Source organism: Atractosteus spatula, chromosome 10, assembly GCF_055471065.1.
Source record: "Atractosteus spatula isolate fAtrSpa1 chromosome 10, fAtrSpa1.hap1, whole genome shotgun sequence".
NCBI classification, from domain to species: Eukaryota; Metazoa; Chordata; class Actinopteri; order Semionotiformes; family Lepisosteidae; genus Atractosteus; species Atractosteus spatula.
The window spans coordinates 25,528,604-25,532,973 of record NC_142715.1 but is presented as its reverse complement, the minus strand read 5'-3'; the positions used below and the strand labels follow the sequence as shown (position 1 = coordinate 25,532,973).

General features: G+C 35.8%; 1 non-coding gene across 1 annotated transcript; it reads right to left on the bottom strand.

The window, feature by feature from the left end:
* Positions 1–3,734: 3,734 nt before the first annotated feature.
* On the bottom strand, positions 3,735–3,792 carry LOC148826655 (U7 small nuclear RNA). Its single transcript, XR_016093278.1, has one exon. It is a non-coding gene; the product is annotated as a U7 small nuclear RNA (small nuclear RNA).
* Between the last annotated feature and the right edge of the window lie 578 nt (positions 3,793–4,370).

Here is a 4,370-nt window from a genome sequence, read left to right as displayed (position 1 = left end):
TGCAAAGCCCTGTCCAATTGTCCTAACAGTTAGGACCAGCAACTTATCATTTTCAGTGTCCAGACTTCCAGGCCCACTGCCTTGCATACGCATTCTTCAAATAACGCATTGTGTGCTCCTTTATTTATTTTTCTGTTGCTGTTGGGTGGGGTTTCAGCACCACAGCTAGGAAAAATGTTATAATATTAGTACTCAGATAAATGATGATTAATCTCTTCTTGAACATAATCTAAAAAAAGAACCATTAAGGTTTACTAAGCTCAAAGCTTAATCAATGTATTAAGTTTAGCTTGCATCATAGTAATTGAGCAATAAAGTCTGTCCTAATTAAAGAGTACCCAAAGTTTGAAAGTACAACATAGAATAAGAGTACCTTTAATTGCTCTAAAAAGTTTTGTGTCTCCCAGGCACCTCTTTTGTCATTGATCTTTCTGGTTTGTGCCAGCAAAGTTGAATTCCACCATCAGTTCATTTGTATTAAGTCTGAAAACCAAATTATGACTGAGCTTAGACATTTCTCAAGCGAGTTTTCACTCATTGTTTATTTACTCAAATATTTAGTATCAAATGTACTACTGTAATCCTTATATTTTAAGAGACAATTTAGCAGTTTTACACCTTGCAAATTCAGTGGTTAACAAGGTATCTTTAAGCTAAATTGTGTTTATATTTTAACTTGATCAAAGTAAAAATGTAATGTAAAAACATTTAAAAAATCTATAAGCAATACCTTGACAGCACTGTGAACACACTTTCTCTGACATCACTGTTGCCTACTCTCCAAAGTTGGTTTATCTGGAAATAATATTATATTAGAAATAATATTAGAAGTTATTTTTACTACTGGATCTTCACTAATCAACTAATCAGACATACCCATTACACATTTTCACATTTTAACTCCACTTTTCTGCAGTATTTGCTTAGTCCTAGAATACAAAGTGGCCATATTTCAAAGTTCAAAAGTTGTAGTAATTTTTTAGAACATTAAGCTTTTTATAAAACACTTTATTTTGGCATTAAAAGATTAGCAAGATTATACATTATAAACTAAAAATAAGAATGTATGCCAGAGATGGATCCTATTAATCAGATGTAAGCTGATATAAAATAATAATGACCTATCTGTAACCTAGAATACTAGTAGTGAATATTTTCTACACCACAGAGATAATATAATATCATACCAGTAGGTTTTGATTGTCCATGTTGTCAAGGACTCACTTGTGTGTACAGGACTCTTCCATTGTGCTCAGCCTCTTGAAGTAGAATTGTGAGTTCACCAGTTCTGTACACTTTCCCGCATGCCTCAGTTCATCTCTGATCTCTATCAGGAGACCCAATACCCGAAACTCTGAAATCATTCACATTTTGTATCAGCATTTGTAAGGAATTAGGTCAGGAGTTTTTAACACTATTGTTATATTAGCATTACTGTAGTGTTGCTAATGTGCTACATGCAATTTATAATCTTAAAAATGTAAAATTCCCACATTTGTAGTTGATTTTGTGTGATCTTCACCTTCACACTATTTTATATGCCATTTATTTCTTATTAACGTACTATTTTTAATCAAAATAATATTAAGACCTGTATGTATTCAAATAGTATTATCATTATTTATACTTACGCATCAAAAGACGATTGCTGAGAAAAACATGACAGTATTTAACCTAAATGGCAAACAACAAATATCAGCAATGCATTGTGGTATATAACCGGAAAAGATGCTGTGTTAGATATGTTTTCAATTTCAATTATATATGCATTTATTAATGTTGTCAATATTATTACGGTTGCAATTTAACCATGGTGAGAATCCCTGCCTGTCATACAGGAGAGTAGGGTTTGATTCCTGACAGGGAGCTAAGGAGCTTTTTCTATGACCTGTTTACAATTTAAACTTTAGTGTGAGACACCTTTCTTCTACAGAAATCTATTTTTTTAAAAAGGAGATGAATTAGTTATAACAACACAAAACATCAAAGTGAAGTTGCTTTTCAGCAACTCCTTGGTTACATAGGAATTTAGTTTTTTTGACAGCACGGTCATTTGCAAAATTAAACAAGGAATTGATTCACTCCTGTGGAATACTGTATAAAATGGAAGATGGGTTTGATATGGAAACAACTACACACATTTTAGTTTTTTTTTTCCAATTGTACTCCCATCAAAGTGACATAAGAAAAGTCGTTGTCAGAAGTGGGATATGAAAACAAGCCACCAAGGGAGACCGATGTAATAACTTCACCAGAAATATATTGAAAACAAATGGGCTGTCACTAAGGAAATTCATAGAGAAATACAGGTCCCACCATAAAACACCATAAGGAGTGCAAAACATGTTAAGTTATTTCTGTACTTCATCAGTGTTGGTAAAAGAGGGACTCAAGGACACAAAGATTCTAGTTTGGGAATCAGGCTGATGAAGGGAAGTGTGACTTTGGACACAGGGCATTGCAGAGAGGAACAAATGGCGCAACGAAACAAAACACCAAAACCCCAGATTGAACCAGAAACCTTTAGAGCATCAGTCTAAGGCTTTCTCAGCTGAGCTATTTCAACCTCTGTGTATGATCCAACCTCTGCTGTCTGCAGTAGCCTCCCAAAGTTCCAGCATGAGTGCACGAAGAGGAGTGGTAGAGTGTTACTGCAACGTCATTCAGAAGGAAAGTGATCCAGCTCAGCTCTCTGATGTTTGGTAGATACATCTTCTTCATGAGTAATGTAGGATCAACTTCTTCAGGCTCGAGGAAGGGCTTGCATTTCGGCAACAGTAACTGACTGAGTAGTGACTTCTAGGACCTGGTCTTATCAGGTTGCTTTGCCAAGTTTGTCAGTTCTGCTGAAATGACCTGTCTCTAGGAAATTTAGGAAGCAGAAGAATGACTATCTGAAAGGTGACATGATCTGCTGGCTGTTTGACTTGATCATGAATGACACAGGAAATGCGAATTCTTGCAATAAGACAAAACAAGATCCATAAAACACTGGCAGAAGTGCAAAATGTGAGAGGATAAAAAGACACCTGTTTCTGCCCGATTTCAAACAGGGGATCTTGTGCATGTGTGATGAACGTGATAATCACAATATTGCAGAAATGACAGCAGCACTGAACGTGGCGAGACGTAAAAGATTGTTAATTCCCTTCAAATACTCACAGTGTGTTTATTCTGCTGTATTAATTTACTGTGCTCATCAGGCAGTAACAAACCTGTTATCTACACACTGTTCCCAGAGCTGGATAGGTGACACCACATTCTACAGCTCTCTAGCAATAGAGGAAGTCAGACTACAGAAATGGAGAAAATCTCCTCTTCAGAATGTGGAAATATATTCCTGAGAGAAGTCCTTTCTCGAAGTTCAACACTCTCTGCAAGTTACCCATTCCCACCTTGCGCAGGGTAGTGGTTATCACATTCTCTTAACACACCAAAGGGTTTCAGTTTGAAAGCGGGCGAAAACAAGTGATCACTTTTCGCACATTTGTCACTGCTGACGTTGCTTTATGAATCTATTTTCTATACTGTGCTGATCAATTGGAAACCAAAAGGCAAAAAAGACACGTTCCCTCACCTAAGGTTGAATATTAGGAATCAAAACTGCTCGAGTGTATGGAAGCACACAGCTTTATTAAGATTTCCAAGTGCAAGATCTTTTTATTAATAGAAGACCCTATTTATGTTGTATGAGAAATATTAATATTAATACAGAATCTTTTTTCACCAAATAAATGGGCTTCCTGACTTCAGAAAGCCTTCTAGACAAATACTAAAAGAGCAAAAATTCCATTTGGTAAATGAAATGAAAACACATACCCTACCAAACCTCGAGTACAGGCCATTCAGGGTGATAATACAAAACCATTTATAATTCAACAAATAAAACCTGTCAACTGGTAATCACCACTTATCATAAAAAAATAAGTAGCAATACACAGTAGGTGACTCTTGGGTGCAAGTTAAATCCATGCAAGAAGGGGTTTAGTGTTATATTTCCAAATCAGATATGCAAATGAGAGATCTGGCCCAGCCAATCTCAAAGCTCCCTTGGTCTGGAATGGAGCTGCTCCCCTCTTCTAGTTATTCACACTGGAGTTAGGTTACATATTAGCACATTTCATCTAACAGTTGCTCCAGAAACAAAAAACGTAAAGAAATGACCTGGAATGTGACCTCACCTATTAGAATGTAGTTCAACAGATAACTTGAAAACCTTGTCATAAGATTTTTTTTGTTCTACAAAATATACTTTATTCCGCAAAAAAAAAAACATCTCAAAAGGAACATCTCACACATATTAACACTCCATGTAATAAAAAACAACGACGTAACGGAGATTGATTGTCCGTTATCAATCTTTGCAAGTG